Source organism: Hyaena hyaena, unplaced genomic scaffold (assembly GCF_003009895.1).
Source record: "Hyaena hyaena isolate Hyena2069 unplaced genomic scaffold, ASM300989v1 scaffold_250, whole genome shotgun sequence".
In the NCBI taxonomy this organism is placed as follows: domain Eukaryota; kingdom Metazoa; phylum Chordata; class Mammalia; order Carnivora; family Hyaenidae; genus Hyaena; species Hyaena hyaena.
Genome location: NW_024080882.1, coordinates 865581 through 893547, shown reverse-complemented (window position 1 = coordinate 893547; position 27967 = coordinate 865581). Strand labels below are relative to the sequence as shown.

Genomic DNA, 27967 nt, shown 5'->3' with positions numbered 1-27967 from the left:
ATTGAAATATTCATTTTTGAGTGTGTGAATCAACTTATGGGGCAGAAAAGCCTCAGATTTAATGAGTAAGATTCGTGTCATTGCCCTTAGGGAGTAAAACCTCATTGGACCCTGGGTAGAGGCCCGTGCTGACCAGGCACCATCATGGCCACCAAAGAGGAATCTTCAATCCTGAAGAGCCAATTGGCATGGCCAGTGCAGGTTCACGAGCAATAGGGCATTTTGTGTGTGGGCTTCAGCCATTTGACATAGAACAGCATCCTCCTATATACATTTTTAGAATAGCTAAACATGAGCTCTCTTCTCCCATGTGAAAATTAGAATCAAATAAGGTTTTTTTTAAAAAAAAAATTTGCTCTATAACCTATAGGAAGACATAAAGAATAAAAGCGTGAAAAGTGAGTTAGATCTAGTCATCTGCAAAGACTAGCATGATATTATAAATAAAAATCATGGCTCGCTTCTTGCAAAAATAAGATTTCTGTTCGCATGTCTTATATGAGATACAAGCAAACCAACTCTAACTAAGCTAAATATTTTGTTCAGAAATGAACTCACACATTTTTGTGGCCTTGTGTGGGAAGGCCTGATTCACAACAAGCTAACTTTTTCACAAAAGGTTTATAACTAAAGCAGCATGACTAAATCTTGGAAGTATGTTGAAGTCTCAGCTGTGGTGGTGAAGCACAGTGGGGTTGGGCATAGAAGAGAGGGAACAGTTTATTTCTAAAATTATATATCTATATCAAACAGCAGTGAAGAAACATTGTAGAAGTTCCGGTGACTGTTCATTTCCTTGCCGGTAGATATCGGAAGTAACTGTGTTTATGGTTCAATGCGTGAAAACATTTTCTGCTTGCTACCTCTCACTACTCTGTTGGGTTTTGCAATAGCATACACCATCACCCACAGGTGACTGGAAAGTTCTGCTTATGTGGGATGGCAGAGGAAGGAATGAAATGGAATCTTGACACGATGGTGAGGAACGAGCCTGCTATGCTTGGCATTTGCCTCCCCTCAAGATAAAAATCAGCATATATAAAGGAGTAAGGAAACACTAGGTAGAGAATAATTCTTTCCCACCTTCTCAGCTACAGCTAGAAATTGTTCTTCTTTTTTTTTTTTTTTTTTTTACAAATAGTTTATTGTCAAGTTGGTTTCCATATAACACCCAGTGCTCATCCCCTCAAGTGCCCTCCTCCATGCCCATCTCCCCCCTGCCCCCCCACATCCATGAGTCCTCAGTTTGTTCTCAGCATTCAAGAGTCTCTCATGGTTTGCCTCTCTCCCTTTCCCCCACCATTTATCCCCATCTTCTCCCCCATGGTCCTCCGTTAAGTTCCTCCTAATCCTCCTATACGTGCAAACATATGATATTTGTCCTTCTCTGCCTGACTTATTTCGCTCAGCATTATACCCTCAAGGTCCATCCATGTTGCTACACATGGCCAGATTTCATTCTTTCTCATTGCCATGTAGTATTCCATTGTATAGATAAAACACATCTTCTTGATCCATTCGTCTGCTGATGGACACTGAGTCTCTTTCCATGTTTTAGCTATTGTTGAGGGTGCTGCTATGAACATTGGGGTACATGTGCTCCTATGCTTCAGCATTTCTGTATCCCTTGGGTAAATTCCTAGCAGTGCTATTGCTGGGTCATAGGGGAGTTCTATTGTTAGTTTCGTGAGGAACCTCCACACTGTTTTCCAGAGGGGCTGGGCACCCTCCTACACTGTTGGTGGGAATGCAAACTGGTAGAAATTGTTCTTGATTTGGTTCTCAAAAGTTTGGTTCAGTTCAAAGAAGCATAAACATTTTATGCAAATGGACAACTTCATTTTCCATCATCTAGCAGGACCCACAGTGTTTGTATTTGTTTTTTTAATTGATGTATGTATGTGTGTATGTATTTATTATTGAAGTGTAGTTGACATATGATGTTCTCTCAGTTTCAGGTGTACAACTTAGTGATTTGATAATTCTGTGCATTACTCAGTGTTTGCCAGATAAGGATAGTCACCATCTGCCACCATGTTATATAAAGACTTGATCTTTCTGTAAACTGAGTGTCCAGGGAGGAGTGTACATTAATTTCTTGCGTTCAGCACATGTAGAAGTGTTTAAAGAAACTTCTGCCCTTGCCATGCTCTCTCCCTCTCAAAAGTAAAAAGTATTTAAAAATATTTTTTAAAAAAGAGACTTGAACAATTGTAGGGGTTCCTCTGCGGCTCAGTTGGGTGTCCAACTCTTGATGTTGGCTCATGTTGTGATCTCATGCTCATAGGATCAAGCCCTGCATCGGGCTCTGCACTGAGAATGGAGCCTTCTTCGGATTCTCCCTCTCCTTCTCTCTCTTCTCCTCCCCTCCTTGCATGCATGCATGCTCTCTCTTTTAAAGTAAATATCTTTAAAAAATGTATTCATTCATTCATTCATTCAAACAGTATTTAAGTGTCTTTCATGTGATAGGCATTGAGGTTGGCCCTGATAAGTGAAGTTTCTACTTCCATGGAAGCAGCGGAGAGGCAGACATTAAACACACACACTGCTGTGACAGATGCTAGAATGGATAATTATTTAATGTGAAGGGAGTCTGAAGTAGAGGATTTAACTTAGTTCTGGAGGTCAGGGAAGGCTCATCTGAGGAAGTGGTCTTCAAGTTGTGTGCTGAGGAGAAGGTGGAATCACCCTGCAGCCAGGAGACAAAAGTAGAGATACCAGCTGTGGAAGGACGAGTTGGGGGGAGGGCACATGGGAGACTGCAGGATAGAATAGACCATGATTGTATTGAATTTATTCAGTTACCATTTTAAAAGCTTCTAGCTTGAAAGGAGTATACAGCAACTTCTGTGGATGTCCTCAATATTGAAGGAAAGGTAGAAACTATTGAGTTTTCAACCTTTTAGCCCAATGACATCATTTTATATTCCTTTTTCTTTAAGATTCTCCAGTTCCTGGAATATCCGCTATATCAGCTATACAGAATATACATATATATTCAGCTTTTGTTTACTACTCAGAAAAAGCAGCAAATCCAGGATAAATTGTGTCCTCAAAAAAGACCGAGTTAGAGAGGTACACGTTAGTTTCAATTTATACAGATATTTCCATAGTTCTAGGTATTCGTATCTAATATATTTGTTTGAAAAGCAGAGTTGTCAAAGTAAAGTTATATGATCTTTTAATGCATTTAAGTTTGAAATCTATAATCACTGGAAAAGAAATTATTTGAAATGTTTAATATATGTCAATCATTAGTGATTGATAGTGCAGCTATTAAGGAATGAGCTTGCCTATCACCAAAATATTTTAAATCTACCAGGCCTCAATATCTTTCAGCAGTACTGTGTTAACTGCAAGATTCCAAAAAAGAATGAATGTGCAAACAGATTGTGAATTCCTAGATGATGCATCTGCTATTACAACGAACCAGGGCTTGGCTAACCTATTTTTTTTTTTTTTTGTATTAGATTATTTTTAAGAACAGAGAGATTGAATTCTGTGTCATGTTGTAACTGCATTAAAGTATTTCAGACTTTTCTCTGACCATGTCTTGGCTTCAGTCTGGAGTCTGTGCATTGTCTCCATGAGTCTGGTTTGAGAAAGAACACCTTTGGCCTCAAGAGATCTTTTAAGTATTGCTGCATTATAGTAGCCAAGCATTCATCTTTCTGATTAGATGTGACATCAATGAGCCACTATCCCATATATGCTTCAAAACACAAAAGGAGACTTGCACAAGGAAATACTTCTACTTTTTTAAAGGGTACTGAGAAGGTTTGAAGTAAGTATGACCTTAATATCTATGCATAAGGCACTAACTGTTAAGAGGATTTTTTAAACCATTCTTAATTTTTTTAAGTTTATTTATTTATTTTGAGAGAGACAGAGAGACTCTGAGCAGGGGAGGGGCAGAGAGAGAGAGAGAGAGAGAGAGAATCCCAAGCAGGCTCTGTGCTGCCAGTGCAGAGTCTGACATGGGGTTCGAACTTATGAAACCACGAACTTATCATGACCTGAGCCAAAACCAAGAGTCAGACACTCCACCGACTGAGCCACCCAGTCACCCCTGTTAATAGAATTTTTAAATATATCCTTCTGTAATCTCTTCTTGGGACAGATGCATTGTTCATAAAACTCTATCATATGAAGACTGATGGTTATGATGGTAATGATTAAACTTTTATTGTTACTACATGTTTACTGCATATTAAACAATTTTCATAGTGCTTCATGACTGTCAACTGCCTCGTAATGTGTTTGTGTCCCATTTCAGAGATAAGTCCATAGAGGTACAGGGCATGAAGGTGACCCCTACAAGGTTGCATAGTATATCTGGAACATTGGCTCCAGAGCCAATACCTTTAGCTGTTTCTTTATAAATATATGCATAACTACATTTCTCCAAGTTATCCACTTAAAAAATAATGTTGATCATGTCACTAGCTTAACCCTCCATTCACAGCTCATTTGGCCCAGGACACAGTTATGCTTATCAGAAAAAAAAAAGAAAAACATTTCATAATTAAGTCAAACACCAGCATCATGTCTTATCAAATATATCAGAATGATGGACGGCCTATAAATACAGATTTCTGGGCCCACCCTGAAACAACAGAACTGTGTCTTAGAGAGATAGCCTTAGCATCTAGCAGCATTTCAACACCCTCTTCTCGTTTTCCCCTTTATAAACATAGAGCCACTGCCACCCACATGCAAGGTGTAGTGACCTTGAAATTCAGCAACCATGCAGTGAAGACCTCAAGCATTTGTATTTGAGATTTCCGAAGCTCAGAATGCCTTCTTCTTTGTATTCATGTCTTCTTTAAAATCCAGTTCAGGTGTGTGTCCCCTGCAAAAGCATTCTCTGACCTCTCCAGGCAGAGTGGACCTCTCTCTCTCTCTCTCTCTTAACCTATCTCTATTCTGTGTGCATGCATTATTAAACCTTCACTACAGTGTGATTATCTATTGACTTTTCTGTCTCCTTTCCCAGAGGGACAACCTTGAGGGAAATTCGTCAGAGATACATTTCTCTTGTAGTTCTTCCTACGTCATTTTTCTCAGTCTCTAGTTTTGCATCAGCCGTACACATTCTTTGCTGGCCCAAACTGGTCTGCTTCGGTTCTGATTTGTCCCCCACAGATTGGACTGGACACTGTTTCTATCAGGTCTCTATACTTTTTGGAAGATTTTTTTTATACTTGGGTTTAATTGTTTAATGTTCAGATTTAACCTAAGTAATAACATCACATTTGTAAATTCCTTAAAATGCTAAGATCCTCACATGTCTTAAATCAGTGGTTCTCAAACTGTCGCATGCCATATGTGAAAATTTTATTCAAAATGCAGATTCTGGGACAGGGCCTAAGTTCTGCATTTGTCACAGGCTCTAGGTAGGGCCTATGCTGCTGGTCTGCTGTCCCTCTGAATAATAACTTAGCAATCACAGATACAGTGATAATGGGGTAAATATTAAAATGTACCCCATTTTTCCAGATCAAGAGAGTTAAGCAAAGAGAGATTAAATACATAGATTGAAGTAGAAAGTGTATAAGTGGCATCATGAGAGTTGCACCCAGGTCTAGAGTGGGTGCTAACCACCCCTTACATAGCCTCTAGAGTATGTAGATTTGCCTACCTCATATATACAGCTTTGGCTTTTCCTGCTCCTAGATGCTATGGCATTTACCCACATGAATTTAGAGGGCAGGGAAGTGCCAGCACTTTACTCTCTACAAAATGGCCCAGGATAGTTGCCTGGCAGTCCCTCTCCTTAGAAGGAATGGTGAGGGGCAGGAGGAAGGAGAGGTTTAGAGCAGTGGTTTGCAAATGGTCACAGCTCAGATGGCTCTCTTATCACATTTCACATGAAGATGATTAAAATCCAAATAGACTTTGTTTTTGTCTTTTTTTCTTTTTTTAAAAAAATGTTTAATGTTTTACTTATTTCTGAGAGACAGAGACAGAGAGAGAGACAGCATGAGCAGGGGAGGGTCAGAGAGAGAGGGAGACACAGAATCAGAAACAGGTTCCAGGTTCTGAGCTGTCAGCACAGAGCCCGACGCGGGGCTCGAACCCACAAACCGTGAGATCATGACCTGAGTGGAAGTCGGATGCTTAACCGACTGAGCCACCCAGGCGCCCCTGTTTTTGTCTTTTTTCTGTAAAGGTTGCCGATTACATGATCTACTTACTCATGGGTGAAAATATTAATCTTTTGGGTCCACCGAGTTCAGAAACTTCTGTGTAAGAATATCTAAAAGTGTCCATTTACGAAAAAATTTCTAGACACCTAATTAAATGAACTGTAGCCAAGATCACTAAACTAAGTTATATTTATACACGAATGATTTCTGAAAGTAAATATACCAAAATACAGTTGGTGTTTATAGACAACGGTTGATATTGACGTATGGTTCTATCATTTATTCTAATCCTGCCTGAGCAAGAGACTGGAGAAAGTTTCCTAACTGGAGAATTTCATCAAATAAAATAACAATAATGGTTCTCCCCTCCCCCTTCCCCCCACTACCACTGAACAAAATTGCCGGGCATGAAGCCCAAGAATCTCTAGATTTAAAATGCTGCCTAGGTGATTCTGATGATCATTTCAGTTTGACCACCAGCCTCAGACCATTCTGGCTTTTGGCAGAAAGGGAACAACTATTTCAGTATCTCTCAGTCCATTAATCAAAGCGATGTCTCTCAGGTTATTTCTTGGACAATATCATGTGTCACTGTTGGCTGCAGCTGCTTAGGGCTTTGCCATTTAACTATTTCATGCCTTTTAGGTTTGGGCCCATTTGTGCATGACTATGATGGTGGCGCTTCACACTTCTGAGGCTTATTTGCAGAAATACTGTCTGTTGGAGATCAGGCGATGCTGCAGTAGGAAAACAAATCACTACAACACGACGGATCAGATCTTCGAGACTCTTCTACAAGTGCTAAATAAGTTGTTGAAGGCACGCCAAGCAGCAAATGAGAAAACAGTTGCTGGTTTCAGAAATATTTTGGAAGTGTCTGGTAATTCAAATTTAGCAGGGAAGGTAATTTTACTTATTGAACAAAAGTGATTTATAAATAATCCTGGAAAATTAAGCAGCTGGACTAGCACAGGACTTGCATATGTTATGATTTTTAAATGATTCCAAAGCCAACTTAAAATAAATCTGAGCAATTTGAAATAATTTTATTTACCAGTGAAACCTCACTCCCTTACTTGCTTACAAGAACTTCATGTGTTTGCTTATTTTCAGCAGAAAGTAGATTATCATTCTACTGAAATATTCTATATTTTCTCTGTCAAAAGGACCACATATCTGACATTTATTTAGGCATCGGAAGTCTCTTACTCAACTTACTAATTTACTTTATTTTAGTTTTTAAATGTTTATTTTGAGAGAAAGAGCATGAGCAGAGGAGTGGCAGGGAGAGAGGGAGAGAGAGGGAGGGGGAGAGAGAGAAAGAGAGAGGGAGGGAGAGAGAGAGAGAGAGAGAGAGAGAATCCCAAGCAGGCTGCAGGTTCAGTGCAGAGCCTGATGCAGGGCTTAGTCTCATAACTGGGAGATCACGACCTAAACCATTTAACAAGTCAGATGCTCAACTGACTGAACCACCCAGGCGCCCCTCAACTTTCTTCAGATAAACAAAGACTAGGTAATTTTGAAAGTGACAAAAACCAAGTTCCTAGAAAATGATTGTCTTATTTCCAACACCACAGCCATGTGGATACTTACTTGGTTTAAGATCATGAACCTGCTGAATTTCAGGAATTTGTTCAAAGGAAAAGTGTAGAAAATTAGTCTTGAGCCATGAGATGGCAACCCTGGAGGAGTGCGCTTGGCATAGAGAAGCTGAAGTAGGAGTTAAAAAAGAACTATCACAGAAGTAGAATTAGAATGGAGAAGATGATTTTGAGGGTTTCTGGAAACTACAAAAGGAAGCAATAAATTGATTCCTTATTCTCTGGTCACCCAAGAAGGAGAAACTGATCATTTTAAACAATTCATCATTTTACCTTTTTGGCTGCGATAATATTTTTATTATTGCAAACTGTGAGAATGTGTGAAACGAGCTTGTGTAAAACTAAAGGCAAAGTTAAGAGTCCTTGAAGAGCAATTATCATGCTGTGCATCAGTATATTCTCCCTAAGCCCCTAGAGTTTGCAGTATTTGTTGCACAATAAATATATCTTAAAGGAATAAATGAATGTGAATACAAGTATGCTTTTTTTTGTGCATTATCTCCACCGAGTTCTGAATGGTTTTGAAGTGATCTAACACTTTTATTTAACATGACCTTTACTTTAGTATTTAGATTATAGTTTTGAAGCCGATGCTTCTTTTCGAGAATATGGAACATGGTGCATATGAAGGAAGAATAAACTCTCAGCGTCTAAGTCACTTCTTGTTGAAACTTCTTCCTTTACTGTGATGCTCGCAAAATCACATGGCTAAAACCTTTTATTGCTCTTCCATTTTACTTTGTAATTGCCGCTCTGAATGGTTTGTGAATTCTTTGGGGAGCTGCTTAGCCTCATACATACCTTTGTTTAAACATGTGTAACATAAAGAACTTCAATAATATTTAGGTGTCCAGGGACACTGTGTGGGAGGAATCAATATATCTGTGTAAAAAAGTAGATATGGGTTGGCAAGTATTTAAGTTTTTCTAATGAATTGTCTGGCAGCTGTTTTGATGATAGAAATCAGCAGATTGAGTCTTTTGTCAACAGGAAAAAAAAAAGATATCTCTTTAGTCGATATTTAGTCTTGGTGTTATGTATTTTTTTATTTTTTTTAATGTTTATTCATTTTTGAGACAGTGAGAAAGAGAGAGGTGAGGGAGGGGCACAGAGAGAGGAAGACACAGAAATCTGAAGCAGGCTCCAGGCTCTGAGCTGTCAGCACACAGCCTGATGTGGGGCTCAAACCCACGAACCGTGAGATCATGACCTGAGCTGAAGTTGGATGCTCAACCGACTGAACCACTTGGGTGCCCCTTTGATGCTTTGTATTTAGGCATCGATATTTCTTTCTTTTTTTTTTTTTAATAGTTTATTGTCAAGGTGGTTTCCATATAACACCCAGTGCTCATCCCCACAAATGCCCTCCTCCATGCCCATCTTCCCCCTTCCCCCCCACATCTGCCCTCAGTTTATTCTCAGCATTCAAGAGTCTCTCATGGTTTGCCTCCCTTTTTTTCCCCTTCTTCTCCCCCATGGCCCTCTGTTAAGTTCCTCCTAATCCTCCTATATGTGCAAACATATGGTATTTGTCCTTCTCTGCCTGACTTATTTCGCTCAGCATTACACCTTCAAGTTCCATCCATGTTGCTACACATGGCCAGATTTCATTCTTTCTCATTGCCATGTAGTATTCCATGGTATAGATAAACCACATCTTCTTGATCCATTCGTCTGCTGATGGACACTTAGGCTCTTTCCATGTTTTGGCTATTGTGGAGAGTGCTGCTATGAACCTTGGGGTACATGTGCCCCTATGCATCAGCACTCCTATATCACTTGGGTAAATTCCTAGCAGTGCTATTGCTGGGTCATAGGGGAGTTCTACTGTTAATTTTTTGAGGAACCTCCACACTGTTTTCCAGAGGGGCTGTACCAGTTTACATTCCCACCAACAGTGTAGGAGGGTGCCCATTTCTCCACATCCTCGCCAGCATCTAGAGTCCTCAGATTTGCTCATTTTAGCCACTCTGACTGGCGTGAGGTGATATCTCAGTGTGGTTTTGATTTGTATTTCCCTGATGAGGAAGGATGCTGAGCATCATTTCATGTGTCTGTTGGCCATCTGGATGTCCTCTTTGGAGAAGTGTCTATTCATATCTTCTGTCCATTTCTTCACTGGGTTGTTTGTTTTTTGGGTGTGGAGTTTGGTGAGTTCCTTATAGATTCTGGATACTGGCCCTTTATCTGATATGTCATTTGCAACCATCTTTTCCCATTCCATCGGTTGCCTATTAGTTTTATGTATTGTTTCCTTTGCTGTGCAGAAGCTTTTAATCTTGATGAGGTCCCAACAGTTTATTTTTGCTCTTGATTCCCTTGCCTTTGGGGATGTGTCAAGTAAGAAATGGCTGCGGTGGAGGTCAAGGAGGTTGTTTCCTGCTTTCTCCTCTAGGGTTTTGATGGTTTCCTGTCTCACATTCAGGTCCTTTATCCATTTTGAGTTTATTTTTGTGTATGGTGTGAGATAGGCATTGATATTTCTTGTTGGCACAAAGAACTTTTGAATTAGTATATTATGTATATTTTTGTATAAATGTTGGAGTTAGGAAAAGTTAAATTGATGAAAGCTTTGGGTTGCCAACATTTGATAATGTATAAAGCCCCCATATTGATTATTAGTACTGCTTTAAAAAAGGCAAATACTGAGGCAACCTGGGTGGCTCCGTCGGTTAAGCATCCAACTTCAGCTCAGGTCATGATCTTATGGTTTGTGGGTCTGAACCCTGCATCAGGCTCTGTGCTGACAGCTCAGAGCCTCCAGCTTGCTTTGGATTCTGTGTCTCCCTCTCTCTCTGCCCATTTCCCCACTCATGCTATCTTTCTCTCTCTCTTTCAAAAATAAAATTAAAAAATTATTAAAAAAATAAAAATAAAAAGACAAACATTTGAACGAAGGATATGGGTAAAAATGATTACTTGGCTACATAAGACATATTTTACTCTTCATCTTCTGTCTTCTATTTATTGGCAGAAGAATTAATCAATGCAGCCACTTGGGATATATTATCTTCCAATTCCTAGAAGTAAAACATTAAATAAAATATATTAAAATCATATAAAATGTAGATTGAATATATATAAAGTCATATAGCAAAGAAAATGATTATATTAAGTATGTTAGACCATGTTTAATGCAAGAGTTGATATTTTAAGTCAATATTTGTTATAATTTTTTCAGAACTTATTACTTTGCTCTGAAGAAAATAAAAAAGAAGTGAGATACCTATTTGTTGATATAATTTGAAGTGACTTCAACAATGAACCTAAGATTGCTTTTTAAGCATTACTGTATTTCATAAAGCATAAGGACATTGAAGACATGATCATTACTGACCTAGAACTTGTTCTCTTTCTTTGAAATTAACATCCTAGAGTAGACAGGAAGGCTTTGGTAGGTCTCCCTTGCCATGAAGTTAGGAAGAAACTTTTCAATTAAAAAAAAAAAGAAAAAAGAAGCATAGCAGTTATTACTTAAAAAAAATAAGCGAGCACTTAATATTGTCAACTGAGAAATGTATATTATAATTTATCATAATGTGACTGCTACCATTGCATATTTTAATCTCTGGTCATTAATTTTTGATTACTGAAAGTTATTTTGCCACACCTACAATATTGGCTGTGGTTTATACCTATAAATTACATGCTCAATAAGCTTAATAATGAAATCTGATTTCTCCTATGGGTCAAGTTTTGGTCAGAGGTGGCTTTTGTTTTAGGAAGCTGTATTTGACCATACACAGCCCTGTCTGCAAAATAAATGGATTGATTGTGCTGCAGTGTAGACATTGCGAGATTTCTGCATAAATCAGTAAGCGCTGGTTCCAAAAGCCTTATTCCCATTTGATTAGAAACCTTCAGGTGTCCTGTTTGAGTGGTGTTCTCTGTTTTAATAGGTCTGTAGGTTGACAATAGACAGGAAGGACCTAGGCACAAGCCATGATCATAGATTAAAAACAAATGTTTGGAGTGACTAGGTGGCTCAGTCACTCAGTCACTGAAGTGTCTGTCTTGATCTCAGCTCAGTTCTTGAGGTCAGGGTTGTGAGTTTAACCCCCATGTTGGGCTCTGTGCTGGGAGTGGAGCCTACTTTAAAAAAAAAAAAGTATGATATTTGTCCTTCTCTGCCTGACTTATTTCGCTCAGCATAACACCTTCAAGGTCCATCCATGTTGCTACAGAAGGCCATATTTCACTTTTTCTCATTGTCATGTAGTATTCCATTGTATAGATAAACCACATCTTCTTGATCCATTCGTCTGTTGATGGACACTTAGGCTCTTTCCATGTTTTGGCTATTGCTGAATGTTTGCACGTATAGGAGGATTAGGAGGAACTTAATGGAGGACCATGGGGGAGAAGAAGGGGGAAATATTGGGGGAAAGGGGGAGAGGCAAACCATGAGAGACTCTTGAATGCTGACAAAAACTGAGGACTGATGGATGTGGGGAGGGAGGGGGGATGGGCACGGAGGGGGGCACTTGTGGGGATGAGCACTGGGTGTTATATGGAAACCAACTTGACAATAAACTATTTGTTAAAAAAAAAAAAGTATGAGCTAAATGCATGATGGGCATTAACGAGGGCTTGTTGAGAAGAGCATTGGTGTTTTGGGTAAGTGATGAATCAGTGGGTTCGACTCCTGAAATCAAGACTACATGGAATGTTAACTAAGTTGAATTTAAATAAATAAATTTTAAAAAATGTATGTGACATAGAAAGCATAATGAAGCAGAGTGTTTATTATCAGTGTTTACTTTGCTAGCCCCTCATACCTTGTAGGGAAATTTATAATGCTTATAACATATGTTTTTGCCCTTGCCGTGTCATTTGCTGCTTCAAATCTCCATATTGCCCACTGGGTGTTAAGTTCTTTTGAGGCAGGAATTGAAAACCGAGGCTAAAAGGAATAACCACCATGGCAGCATGCCAAGGGCTGAATGCTGCATTAGGCTGGTGCAAGTGAAGAAATTTTAATAAGTAAAAAATAGCAGTAAGACTGCCAGTACTCCTTTGCCAGAAAAGCCAGAGGGTAGGTGGAGAGTATAGGAAGGATTTTTAAAAGTATTCTATAAACATTAGATTGGGAGGCACATGAGACAATTCTAAGTGGTCTCCTGGGGATATGAAGAAATTAAAACAATTAAACAATCTGGTAATGCAGAGTACAAACCAAACGGAACCTTTCTTGCGCTCTCATTTTTATAACTTCACATTAGATGGTAGTTTATGTCCTCCAAGGTTATACTCATGCACTGTTGAGGCAGCCTCTTACTGGCAGTGCTCTGGTTAATGATCTACCTCTGTATGCTCTGTCCATCGATCCCTTTATAACTCACTGCCTCATCCATTCTGTACACTAATTTCAGATTAATTTTGGCTTTCCAAATGTGGTACATTCTATTGGTTGTCTATTCAATAGCCACTGCCCCCTCCCCCCTTTTTTTTCTAATAGAACCATGGTTGAGCAACAGCAAAAGGCCCAGTATAGAATCTAAATCATGACAGGTGTAGTCTACTATTGGCAGCCCGTTTTCCTTTGCCAACATTCAGTTTTAGAGTGGGTATGTGGCTGCATTTTGGCCAAAGAGATGTAATGACACTTGGGCTGGGAACTTTGGGAATGGATTTTCTTCTTTGAGAAGGAGAAACCTGCATAAAGGGGGATTGATTGTTGTGATATATAAGAATAGGAAGTCTTAAGACAAATGTCACTATATGAAGGATCAGAGACTAGAAGAAGGATGTTAAGAGCTTAAGGTTTGGAAATGCCAACATCTGGACTCTTAAGTAAACAATATATGCTCTGTGGCATAAGCAGCTGTTAAGTGGGTATTCTGCTATTAGTTGCAAATGCATTTTAAATAATACCTCACATTCTCCCCACATGGCTAGGGATTTGCATTAATTAATGAAGGGTCAGCCCCCTACTCTGGCATCTAGAGCTTTTTTAGCAGCATTTCACATGAGTTGTCTTGTTTCTCTCTCCCTCCCCTAGCCTTCAACTTCCCTTCTTTCCTCCTTCTCCATATGTAAGACCCCTAGTCAAACTTGCATCTTATTCTTGAGCATCCATTCAATCTTTTAGCTACTATCCCTTTGTCTTGCAAATCCTTCAACCTGTAATGTCTTCTTCTAGGCGACTTTACCTAAATTTGAAAGGTCCCATCTGAAATTGTACAGTTTTCCTGATGTCTTCTTTAACTGCTCACACAGACAATAACTCAAATATAATATATACATATATGTCATGTATTTTACATGTATGTGTGTGTGTGTGTGTCTATGTTTGGGGTTTGGGGGAGAGGGCTCTGTTTAGCACTGATTCTCTCTTACGATAGTAACCTGACATTCTTTTCAAAACTGTTCCCCTAGCTCATGTACTTGGGACAGGCCTTGGTCTCCCATCCTCGACCCAGACATTATGACTGCTTCATAGATTCCAAATGATCCAGTTGAATCCCATTAGATTCCAGCCCCCAGTGTTAGTTAGAACTTTGGTGGGAAAGATTCTCTTTTGTCTGCTGGAATTTAATCAGGGAAGATAAAAGCCTGGATTTGCAGGGAGCTGCATTCATCGGTAAGCAAAGCCTAAACAGAAAGGAGGAGAGCTAGAATAGAGACTAGTTTTTTAGAACAATGTTTTAGACTGAAGTCAATGGCACCATGGCATCTTTTAAAGTCCGTTATCTCTTTCCATCTTTCCTTCTTGTTCCTTTCCTCCCTTCCTTCACTCCCTTCTCCCTCCCCCCTCCCCTCCCCCTTTCTTATTTTCCTTGCCTGCCTGCCTTCCCTCCCTCCCTTCCTCCCTCCTTCCTTCCTTCCTTCTTTCCTTCCTTCCTTCCTTCCTTCCTTCCTTCCTTCCTTCCTTCCTTCCTTCCTTCTTCTTCATTCCCTCCCCTCCCTTTCCCATCTCTCCACTCCAGCTCTGCTCCCCTTTCTTCCCTCCTTCTTTTTTTCCTTCTTTCTTCTACAGTTAGGTTTACTTAAATCATTGAATTAAAAGGGATTCAGCCTCCCTCTCGCAATGTATTCATTTGTTGGTCACTTCTCACATCTGAGTTAAACAGTTACACATAGATATGTAGAGCTCTTATTTCTTCTGTTGGTGCATAAACTTCCTAGGTCTGGGCACAGTAAACCTGATACTTCACTCAGCACACTTCTCTGCCTTTTGTTTAGTAGACACAACATAAGGGACTACTGAATTAATGTACACTCTGAAATTCTGTATATCTTGGGATGATAGCCAATTTGAGATTTTCTAAGAATTGCCTTAGAATCATAGCATCATCTTCAAAAAGTGTTGTTCTTCTTTCTTTTTCTTTTTTTTCTTTCTTTCTTTTTGGTCACATATCTGTGTCTCATAACTGTTCAGGGGGTTTTGTATATAACCTCTTCCATTTCTTACTCGTGTTCATTCTAAATTGTATTTTCCTGACTTAGGGAAAACCTAATAGTTTCTTCCTTTTAGGACTGATCTGGAGTTCTAAACTGCTCCAATGCCCAGTTTTTAAGTTTTTTCATTTCTTATTCTCTTTCTTTCTCCACACCCATCTCCCTCCCTCTCTAGCCATTGCTTAGTGATGTCATTTAGGCTTTGAATACCATTTATAAGCCAACAGTGCCCAAATTTATATCTTCCAGTTGTATGTTTTATATATCAGACTCGTCCAAAATATGTTCTTCATCTTACCCCCATAAACCATGTTTTCTCACATTCTTCCTGAGCTTATTTGATGGCACATCTCTGCTTCCAATTGCATAGATTATAGCTTTAGATTTCCTTCATTCTCTTTTCCCCCTAACATTCCACTGAAAATCTACTTGCATACCTTGTAGGCTGTACCTTAAAAATATATTCTGAAGCTGAGGTGCCTGGGTATCTCAGTCGGTTAAGAGTCCTACTTCAGCTCAGCTCATGATCTCACGGTTTGTGGGTATGAGCCCTTTGTCGGGCTCTGTGCTGACAGCTTACAGCCTGGAGCTTGCTTCGGATTCTGTATCTCCATATCTCTCTGCCCCTCTCTCACTCAAGCTCTGTATCTCTCTGTCTCTCATAAATGAATAAATGTCCCTGTCATCTTTCACCTACATTGTGTTAATAGTCTCACTGATCACCATTGCTTACTTCCTTGTATCATGTTCTGTTCCAGACATAATAGTAATGTTTGAAAAATAGAAATAGATCAAATTATCTCAAAACTGACCTTGAGTACTTTTGCTAAACTATTATTGTATAACTAAGTTGTCACTTTATTTTATCCTAATTGGATGAAAATTTACATCCAAAGTGATTGATAGTAAGATAATAAAAGCCAAGATTCTTCCAGTGGTCTAAAAGTGGCCTTCCCGCCATATATCTGGTTTCATTCCAACCTTTTGGCCTCTTCCCAGTAACTTTCCAATTACTCTCATCTGTTTGGTGTTTCTAGAACACAACAGACAAATCTCTCCCTATGGACATTTTATATTTATTCTTTCCTCTACCTGGGTTTTTCCCCCCCATTTAATCCTATGGCTTCTTCCCTCACCATGTTCAGATCTTTGTTCACATTTCAGGGTCCAGTGTCTCTCACCTGAAGCCCTTATTTCCACATGCTCTCCTCTCTCCTCTTTCTCTTCTCCATTTCTGTATTCCAAAGCCCCTAGAACAATGCACGACACAAAGTGGGCACTTAAAACATTTTTGTTTAAGGAAGGAATGCCTTAAGCGCCTGGGTGACTCAGTCAGTTAACCATCCGACTTCAGCGCAGGTCATGATCTCCCTGCTCGGGAGTTTGAGCCCTGCGTTGGGCTCTGTGCTGACAGCTCGGAGCATCAAGCCTGCTTTAGATTCTGTGTCTCCCTCTTTCTGTCCCTCTCCCATTCTCTTTCTGTCTCTCTCTCTCAAAAAGAAGTAAAGTATTAGGAAAAAAAAAGAAGGAACACGTGAAATCTAAGATACCTGAGTTTATTTTTAGATCACTTCTAATATTCATCATTTACATGTTATACATTGCACAATGGTTTTATTTATTTACATTAAAATTTTTTTAACGACTTTATTTTTAAGAGACAGAGACAGAGCACAAGTAAGAGAGGGGGAGAGGGAAGGAGATACAGAATATGAAACAGGCTTCAGGCTCTGTGCTGTTAACACAGAGCCCGACATGGGGCTCAAACCTGTGAACTATGAGATCATTTCCTGAGCCAAAGTTGAATGCTTAACTTACTGAGCCACCCAGATGCCCCTGAATAATGGTTTTAAATGTATAAAACAGTTTTTGGTATTCCTTATAGTGTTCATTGTCAAATATACTTGACCTTTTTATTTCAGTTCAAACAAATAATGAGTTTGATTCTCAATATGAAATGGTGATTCTCGACCTGTAGAAACTTTTTTTTGTTTTTTAGATCTTCTGTTCAATCATTGACCATTATTTTGAGTTAGTCATATGTATTGTAATATTCTATTCTCATTCCCCTATTGGCTTTGTAAGTTTTATTTCTCTCTGTCTTTCTTGTGTGTGTGTATAACATTTAGTCATTCCTCTTGGTTTTCAGTATGCATCAATTTCATTATATTACTTTGTGTGAAGTGGAAGACTGTTGCAATAATATACTATCTTTTATTTCTTACTGAATTTGTGCTATTATTGTCACATACAATATATCTACCTATATTACAAGCCTCATGATGGTGTCAAAATTATTGTTGTATACAGTTTACATGTATTTTACTTATTTATTTTTATTCTAATGTTTATTTACTTTTTGAGAGAGCGAGAGCGAGAGAGAGAGAGAGAGAGAGAGAGAGAGAATAAGTGGGAGAGGGGCAGAGGGAGAGGGAGACACAGAATCCGAAGCAGGCTCCAGGCTCTGAGCAGTCAGCACAGAGCCTGACATGAGGTTCGAACCTGTGAACCATGAGATCATGGCTTGAATTAAAGTCAGAGGCTTAACTGACTGAGCCACCTAGGAGCCCCAATACAGTTTATATGTACTTTAAAGAAATATGATAAAAATGTAGTCTTCTGTATTTATCCGGATAAGTTTCTTATTTTTAAGTTTATTTATTTTTAAGAGAGAGAGAAAGGAAGTGCAAGTTGGGGAGGGGCAGAGAGAATCTCAAGCAGGCTCCAGACTGTCAATACAGAGCCCAAAATGGGGCTCAAACTCACAAACCCATGAGATCATGACCTGAGCTGAAATCAAGAGTCTGATGCTTAACCCATTGAGACACCCAGGTGTTCCCAGATATTTATGGCTGCTTTGTTCTTTGTCTCTTCCTTTATATTGAAGTTGCCATATTGGCCAATTTCCTTCAGTCTGAATAACATGAATTTGCTTCACATTTTTGTCTTTTGATCTAAAAATGTTTTTATTATCATATTCATATTTGAAGCATATTTTCAGTTGATATACATTCATAAGTTGACAATTTTTTTAACTTTGAAGTATATGGTTTTTTTGGTCTGCACTATCTTATTAGAAATCAGTCATTACTTGGAAAACCTGGGTGGTTCAGTCGGTGAAGCACCTGACTCTTGATTTTGACTCACAGTTTGTGAGTTCGAGCCCCAAGCAGGGCTCTGTGCTGATGGTGCAGAGACTGCTTGGAATTCTCTCTCTCCCTCTCCCTCTGCTCTACCCTCTTCTCACTCTCTCTCTCTTTCTCTCAAAAGATAGATAAATAAAGATTAAGAAAATCAATTGTCATTAATTCATTGTTCTCATATAATATGTGTTGTTTTTCTTGCTGCTTTCAATATTTTGCCTTGATTTATGATTTTCAGCTGTTAGGATATAATAAATCCAAATGTGCTTTATTTCTATACATGCTTTCTGAGATTTGCTGACCTTCCTGGATCTTGGTATTTATTTATTTATTTATTTACTTACCAACTTATGGTGAGTTTGAGCCCTCATTTCTTCAAGTATTTTTTCTCTTCCCTTGTCATTCTCTGTATTTGAGACCATTTGCATTTATAATGTTTTATACCAATATTTATATTTTACCATTTATATTTATGTTTTACCACTTAATTTTGACTCACACATCCTTGAGCCTCTCTCTCTGTTTTTTTGTTTTTCTTTTATTGTTTCCAGGCTGTTAACTCCTTCACTCACCCCCTTTTGCTTTTCAAATATTTTGCTTTTCAGGTCCATCTGTTTATTTATTATGATCACATATTCATTTACATCTCTGAACATATGCAAATACATACGCACCTTGTCTACTAATTCCAACATCTAGGCTTTCTCGTGGTCAGTTTCTGTTGTCTTTCTCTGGGAAGTGTTGAGTTTCATTCTTGCAAGGATCCCCTTACTTGTAACCATGCTTATAAAAAGCTTTGTTACAGTGAGTCCTTATTAGCTATTATTCTGGGACCCATAAGTGACTTCCTGGGAGTCAGCTGAAATACCAAGTGTGCAGCAGAGACATTCCCTTCTTGCTGGCCCTCTGTGTCTCCTAGACAGCACAGATGCTGAAATGTCCCGCTAGCCCACGGCTCCAGCATTTGTTCTCTTCCAGACTTTGCAGAGGCTCACTCACAATACACACAGCTTAGTATTTGACTGACAAAATAAGGGGAGCTCCATGTAGATTCTGGGACTTCCCTTCTATTCAGCTCCCTTTTGTCTTCTATCCTAATCCACAACCTCTGGTCAGTTTAATGACTTATATCTTCAATATGTTTCCTCAGTTTAGAAAGACTACTGTGCTCTGTTTGTCCTTGGCTTTCCTGTGTTCTAGAAAGTGCCTCTGGACACAAAGCCAGGGATGTTTTTGGTCTGACTCCATGTATTCCCAGACTCTCAGGCACTACAGCCCTTTGTCCCTTTTACCCACTGTTGGCAAACAATTGCCACATGAAACTTTCTATTTTAATTTTGAAGAGCTAGGCTAGTACTGCTCACACCATCATGGCTGGGATCAATGGCAAATTACATTTTCATAATTCTACATAGGCTACAAAGCTTGGGGGAAACCCTAAATAATTTTTTCTTTCTTGAAATCTAGGCTCCTTCCTTTAATTGTCATTCTCTATGTGTTTTACATAGAGATACAAAACAATAATTTTTTAATGAGAAAGCCATCTAATAGCATCTCAAATGCCATTTGAAGATGATGTAAAGTTTTTCCAAGTTAAACATGAATGACCCCATTTTAAGTTCTGGATTCACTCTATGTCTGTAATTTAGGGGAATAGATAATGTTAAGACCGTAACTATAGTACTGTGCTTAGAAAGACAAATATGTTTGGGCTTATTGAGTGCATATTTAGGGCATAATAAACAGAGAGTCTGGGTGGCTCAGTTGGTTAAGTGTCTGACTCTTGATTTTGGCTCAGGTCATGATTTCATGGGTTCATGGGGTCAAGCCCATGTCCCTTTTATTCACGCTAAGTGTGAAGCATGGTTGTGATTCTCTCTCTCCCTCCCTCTCTCCTCCTCCCTCCTGTCTCAAAATAAATAGACATTAAACAAAACAAAACAAAACAAACCAGAGACGTAATAAACTAGACCAGACAAAAATGTGTTTGAATATATTTGTAAATGTGTGTGAATGTGTACTTGGACATACCTAGTACTAATTATATAAACACTAACAGAGATTTCTTTCTGCTTACCAAAGGTAACTATGCCCATGCCCCCCCCCCCCCCCAGTAAAATATCTCTCCTTCTTGCATTGTATGTTCCCTGCTTCACCTCAGGTAAATTATTATTTATTTGAAATTTTGAGGTCCAAATTCTGTAGTAGTATCTACACCTTATACTTCTTTATACATTAATGTATAATTAATAACACAGTTGATTTTTAGAATGTAGGATATTACTTAAATGTGTCTGGTCTCCTTTATCTCTACCCATTCTGTATCATCCTAGTAATCTTTGCTTGGTTTTCAACAACTTTTAATAGTGACTTTTCACCTGGAAATTAAATTTATGGCCTAAATCCCATTAGGAAATTATGCTGGTAAATTATAGCAGGCATATTGTTAGCTTTTTTTAATTTTTCCACTTTTGGAAATTCTACTACTTTTTGGCCACAATGGTGCTTAAGAACTCTAGCTGTCAAGAAATATTTTATGAATTCTACACTAAATTCCTCCTGGGACATTTTCAATCTTTGCACATATAATCCAAAATCTCATTATTATGAACATTATTCAGCTTATTTAAGTACTGAACAAAATTATTCAGCTTATTTAAGTACTGAACAAAATGGTCTTAAATGAACTCAGTCTTCATCCTTTTTAAAAGAGATATGAGCAAGCATTAAAAGAACCCCGAAGAGAAACACAGTGACTAATTCAGTAAAATCCATCACATCCAGAAATCCTTGCAACCAGGAATTCAAAGCACATTTTTATTATTAAGCTTCATCCCTTTAAAAATAGCAAATGATGAAAGCTGGGTCTCAAGGGACTGAAGGCTTCAGTTTGAATTCTGGCGCTGTCACTTGTCAATTCTCAGTACTGGGCAGGTTACTTAACATCTCTGCACCTCATTTACTGCATGTTGAAGACGAGAACAACAATGTACCTATCTCCTTGGATTATTCTGAACGTAAAATGGATAATAAATGCAAAATAAGTTTAGAAAAATCCTTGTAACTTCATAAACATTTAATATATTCAAATTATTAACAAGCATGGGTTATGGGCCCGTTTAATAATTATTATCTACTGACCTATCCTAAATACATTATTAACTATCTTTATATCTTTAGGTACTTTTAGGCATGTGTCTAGCTCCCCAAAATAGTTTCTTATATAGGAAACACTAAGTTGAACATTTTCTATGTTATGTAATCCGTATAATGCTATATTTTATTTTTTGCATACCAATAACCAGAACTCAAGGAATTTAAATATATTCAGTTCCCCCTTCTGGTAATGCAACAGTGGTTATTTTTTTTACCAGTAGTTCCGAACCAGGGCAGTATTATCCCCATGGGATATTTGGCAATGTCTGGAGACATTTTTGGTTGTCAGAACTGGGGAAGTGATGCTGGCTTCCAGCACCCGCTGGAAGAGGTGAGGCCAGCTGCTGCCCTCCTACCATGCATAAAACCATCCTCCACAACAAAGAAGTATCTGACCCAAAATGTCATTGGTGCCAAGTTTGAGAAACTGTTTTAGACCAAATCTGCTGAGAAAAATCTGCACACCTGTTAAAAAACATATGTTTGGGAAGTGAGAAAGCTATCTAGACAGCAAGAGTTTTCTGGATTAGAGCACTGACTCCTCACCTCTGCAGGAGAGGCTGGGCGCCAACACAGGGTGTTGGGTGCTATAGCAGTGTGTGCATGGGGGCCGAAATGCACCTGTACTGCCTGGGAGCTGATGCAGACTGAGGATGCTAGGAACAGCTGGAGTGGGTGGCCATGTACTTCATGGGAATTCTGAGAGCCAAGGGCTCTGCAACAAGCAGAACACCAGACCCTGTTGGGGCCCTGGGAGATCATTTATGGCATCAACCAAGAGCTGCTTCCTAAGAGGGGCACAGGGAACAGGGGCTGGAAGGCTTCTGCGCCCACCTGGAGCTCTACATCCAATTCACTGTCGATGTGGAGAGGTCCTGGACCTCTCCTGGACCTCTACCTGCAAGAGCAAGTAGAGAAAAAGAATGTTTCTGGAGATTCGTGTGACTTCAGGAATTTTGTGAGCCTTCGTCTTCAGGACCTGCTCCCTTGGCCTCTGCAGAGGCTCCAGCAGTAGGAGATTCTTGTCATGGCTTTGGCTGAAAACACAGGTCCCCACAGCCCTGACCACCAAGGGACTCCCCCAGGTTTCTTGGCTAAGTGAAACTGCCCATAGAATCCACAGCATTGGCCAGAAATAGAATAACCAGCACTTCTTGAGGGGGGGGGCAGTAACCACCAGAAAGAGGGGCTTACCTCAGGTCGTTGGTTCCCACCCCACACTTGGCTGGTGGGAGTGCCTCCCCATGGGGAGCTTCACAGGACTGTTCTTCTTTTTCTCTCATGTGTTCCTCGTGTTCCGCTTCCAAACCTGGGACACCCCCTTGTACCTGCTGCAGAGTGGCATCTTTGCCTGCCATGTCCTCTACCCCATGGCCCAGTGACAACACCACAGGGTCTTTGGCCAGTCAAGAGGCCCTTGTGGTGCACTGCTCAGCCCGTCCTTTCCCCTGTGAGAAGTTACTATTTATGTCCACAGACAAGGAGGGCTGTTGCTCTGGCACCACTGTTTGACCTGGGCCGTCAGCAGCCAGAACTAGAAGAATCTGACAAATTCCAGAACCTGGGATACTTGAGGGATAAGTCAGAGTCAGGAGTACAAAGAAATCTTCACTACTAAACAAAACATGGAATACTTGATGGTTTGAGAAGTGGCTTGGTACCAAGCCACGCAAACTCATTTGACCAGCCCTGAAGAATGAGGAAACCAGGGCACCAGGGTGGTTCAGTAGGTTAAGCATCCGACTTCAGCTCAGGTCATAATCTCATGGTTTGTGAGTTTGAGCCCCACATCAGGCTCTGCACTATTAGCACAGAGCCGGATTTGGATCCTCTGTCTCCCTGCCTCTCTGCCCCTTCCCCATTAGTGCATGCACATTCTCTCTGAAAAATAAACGTTCAGAAAAAAAAAAAAATCAGGAAGCCAAATTGGACCCAACTGAACCTCTACTGAACTGGACCCTCCAACACAGATGCAGGGATTTGGGACCGATAAGCCCGGTACTATGTCGGTGGCTGGTCGTTTATCAAGATTGCAGCTTTGTAACTGTGGACGTTTTTATGTTGTATGCTGTTTCTATAATTTCCCACTAGACTTTAGTAGAGTGTTTTCCTTTAAAAAAAAGAATTTTCTGGATTAAAATCTTTTTAAAAAACTTTTAACATTTATTTATTTATGAGAGACAGGGAGACACAGAGCACAAGTGGGGGAGGGGCAGAAAGAGAGGGAGACACAGAATCCAAAGCAGGCTTCAAGCTCTGAGGCGTCAGCACAGAGCCTACTGTGGAGCTTGAACTCACAAACTGCAGGATCATGACCTGAGCTGAGTCAGGCGCTTAACCTACTGAGTCACCCAGGTGCCCCTGGAGTAAAAATTTTAGAAAGGGCATAGAGTAGGTAGTCTGGTATCAGGAGTCATTGTTCACTTTAAAGCTAGTGTTGGCAAACTGTCACCCATAGGCCAATTCTAGTTTGTTGAGTTTCTCTATGGCTTTCAAGTACTCTTGAGCACACTGGCACTGTGAGCCCTGGAGACCAGGCTGAGACATCTTCCTCCACTCCTTGCTTCAGTCTCAGCCTGCCTCCCTAGCCAAAAGCTGTGGGTTGCCATTGTCCGTGGTTCATGTTGGTCTTCACCTAAAAGTTGAGAACTCTGCTTTTGGCAACTGCCAGTAGCCTAGAACCTGAACTCAGTGAATTGGCTCCACCCTGGCCAGCTACTCAAGTGGACATAGCTTGGCTCTCTAAAGGGAGAAAATGGTGTTCTTAGTTTCAGGGAGACAGAGTCTAACACTGTCGGGTCCTTGCAGCTTAATCTCCCTGTGTGTCCTACCAGGCAGGTCACTCTTCGTCTGGAGAATGCCTCTTCCATATTGGTAATTGGACCCAAAGTGTGCTAACAACCCAGGATGGCCCTTCCTAAGAATCAGCACAGGGTAGGAGATTTCTCTCTTGTTATATATTTACCTATACGGTGTACTCAAGTTCTCTTCTTAATCTGCAAAGTCTAAAATGTATTACTGTCTAGCCATTTACAGACAAAGGTTACCGATTTCATCTCTAAGGCACTTAAATGGCTGCTTTCATAGAATTATCAATAGATGAGAGGGTGAGAAGCAGAGCAGAACTTTCAGCAGCTTCAAGGAGGTTAGAAGACAACAAATTGAATTTTAGAGAGAGCCAAGGAGAAGTTGTCTTGGTAAATGCCACAGTTTTCTGAAGGAGATTCCTTCCATAGGGCTCTGTCCTAAGATGAAGTCTAATCAGAAACCATGTTAGTGGTCCCCAGTGTTACCTGTCTCTGGCCTGTGTGGCAGAAAGCAGTGTAAATCTTGGCTGGAAAGAACATCTTCCATTGTCTGAAAAATATCTCTAGAATTTTTATATACACTATTCAGCACTATATCAAAAACAATCAGGTGTTCAGAAACAGGGATGGTCAAAAATCCAAGAGCAAAAAGTGACTATAGAAACATTCAAAGGAAATCCAGATCATCAAATCAGCAGGTGTAACGTTAAAATAATTATGATTAAAAATATAAGGAATCAAAAACAAGTTGGGTGACTTTGGCAGAGAACTAAATAAAAATATAATGAAAATATTAGAATGAAAAATATAAAGAAAAACTAAATATGTAAAGAATAACTCAGAGGAAGGAGTAAGCTCAGATTTCCTGTGTCTGTGATTTCTAGGTCTGTTGCTTGTCATGGAATAATCTTCTGGTTAAAGGCATAATTTTTCTTCTTTGTTCCGGTAATTTTTGTTTATACGGAACATTATCAGTCTTATGTTGTCGAGCTTCAAGACTTTTTTTCTTTCTTTAATGAGTTTTTGGGTGTTGTTTCTGCTAGCAGTTAATTTGCTTGTATATCAGTTCCTTTTAAGGGTTGTTTTAAAGCTTATATATGAAGGATCTAAAATACCCTTTAATTGGGGCTATATTATATTTACGTATGAAATGTGGTTCCTAAAGCCCTCTTGCAAATGCCTGAGTGTCCAGCAGGGTCTTTCTTAATCCTTTGCATTTTTGCTCTTTGCATGCTTTCGTAGTTGGCCACTTAGAGCCTTGCCCTACAGAAGTACAGTTTCATATTCAACTCAAATCTCAAGCAGACTCTCTCAACAGATTGACTTATCTTTGCTCAAAGATGACATGCTCCTTTATGTAGAATATCTGAAAGAATTGACCCAACTACAGGAACTAGTAAGTGATTACAGCAAAGCCGTAGGATATAAGGTTAATATACAAAAGTCAACCGTTGTATTATATATACCAACAAGGAACAAATGGAATTTGAAACTAAAAACACAATACCACTTCTATTAGCAGCCCCCAAAATGAAATTCTTAGGTATGAATCTAACAAAAAGTACAAGATTCTATATGAGGACAAATAAAAAACTCTTAAAAATGATATCAAATAACTAAATAAATAACCCATTTTGAATGGGTAGGACAACTCAGTATTGTCAAGTTTTTCCCTACTTAATCAATAGAGTCAATACAGTTCCAATTAAAATCCCAGGAAGTTATTTTACGGATATCAAGAAACTGGTTATAAAGTTTATATGGGAAAGCATCCATAAAAGACCCAGAATAGCCAACATAATATTGAAAGAGAAGAACAAAACAACTTTACGACTTATTAGATAGCAACAGTCATTGAGACAGTGTGGTAATGATGGAAGAATAAATAGATCACAAAACAGAGAGCCTAGAAGAAGTAGACCCACATAATACATGGTCACTAATCTTTTTTTTTTTTTTACATTTTTTAAAACTAAGCTTTTAATTTTAATCCCAGTATAGTTAACATACAGTGTTCTATTAGTTTCATGTGTACAATATAGTTATTCAACAATTCTTTACATTACTCAGTGCTCATCATGACAAGTGTGTTTGATTCCCATCACCTATTTCACCCATCTCGTACCCACCTCCCCTCTGGTAACCTTAGGTTTGTTCACTAAAGTTAAGATTCTGTTTCTTAGTTTGCCTCTCTCTCTCTCTTTCTCTCCCCCCCCCTTACTTGTTTGTTTTATTTCTTATACTCCACCTATGACTGGGGGGCTGGGGAGGCTTAGCCAGTAAAGCATCTGACTCTTGGTTTCGACTCAGGTCACAATTTCATAGGTTGGTGAGTTCGAGCTTCACCTTGGGCTCTGCTCTGCTGAGGGCAGAGCCTGCTTGGGTTCTCTCTCTGTCTCTCTGTCTCTGTCTCTCCCTCTCCCTCCCCTGTCTCTCTGTCTCTTCCCTCCCCCACTTTCACACACACACACAAAACAAAAACACATTCCACATATGGGTGAAATCAGATGGTATTTGTCTCTGACATATTTCACTTAGCATTATTCTAGCTCCATCCATGTTGTTGTAAATGGCAAGGTTTCATTTGTTTGATGGCTAATATCATGTATATATACACACCACATCTTCTTTATCCATTCATCTTTCAACAGATACTTGGGTGGCTTCCATAATTTGGCTGTTCTAAATAATGCTGCTGTAAATGGGGGTGCATGTGTTTTGAATTAGGGTTTTTGTATTCTTTGGATAAACACCCAGTAGTGCAATTAGTGGATCATAGGGTAGTTCTATTTTTAACTTTCTGAGGCCTTAACACTGTTTTCCAGAGTATCTGTGCCAATTTGCATTTTCACCAACAGTGCATGAGGGTTTCTTTCACTCCAGAAACTTGTGAGCCTGTATTCTCTCCTGTGTTTTTAATTTTAGCCATTCTTACAGGTATAAAGTAATATCACATTGTAGTTGTGATTTTGCATTTCACTGATGATTAGTGATGTTGAACATCTTTTCATGTGTCTATTGGCCATCTGCATGTCATCTTTGGAGAAATAGCCATTCATGTTGTATTCATTTTTCTTAAATTGGATCATTTGTTTTTTGGGTGTTGAGTTGCAGAAGTTCTTTATGTATTTTGGATACTAGACCTTTATGAGTTAAGTCATTTGTAAATATCTTCTCCCATTCCATGTGTTACCTTTTAGTTTTGTTGATTGTTTACTTCACTACGCATAAGCTTTTTATTTTGTGTAGTTCCACCAGTTCAATTTTGCTTTTATTTCCCTTGCCTCAGGAGACCTATCTAGAAAAATGTTGCTACAGCCAACATCAGAGATATTACTGCCTGTGATCTTTTCTAGGATATTTATGGTTTCTGGTCACACATTTATGTCTTTAATCCATTTTTCTTTTTAAATGTGAGGGTATAGTGTAAGAATGTGGTCTAGTTTCATTCTTTTGCTGGTAGCTTTCCAGTTTTCTCAGCACAATTTTTTGAAAAGATTGTCTTTTCCCATTGGATAGTCTTTTTGGCTTTGTCAGAGATTAATTGATAATATAATTGGGGGTTAATTTCTGGGTTTTCTATTCTGTCTTTGGATCTTTCAATCCATTTATGTGCTAGTACCATACTGTTTTGATTACTGTATCTTTGTAATATAACTTGAAGTCCAGAATTGTGGTACTTCCAGTTTTCTTTTTCTTTTTCAAGG

General features: G+C 39.2%; 1 pseudogene; it reads left to right on the top strand.

The window, feature by feature from the left end:
* The first annotated feature begins 6824 nt into the window (after positions 1–6824).
* Positions 6825–22991, top strand: LOC120240239 (annotated as a pseudogene).
* The last annotated feature ends 4976 nt before the right edge of the window (positions 22992–27967 follow it).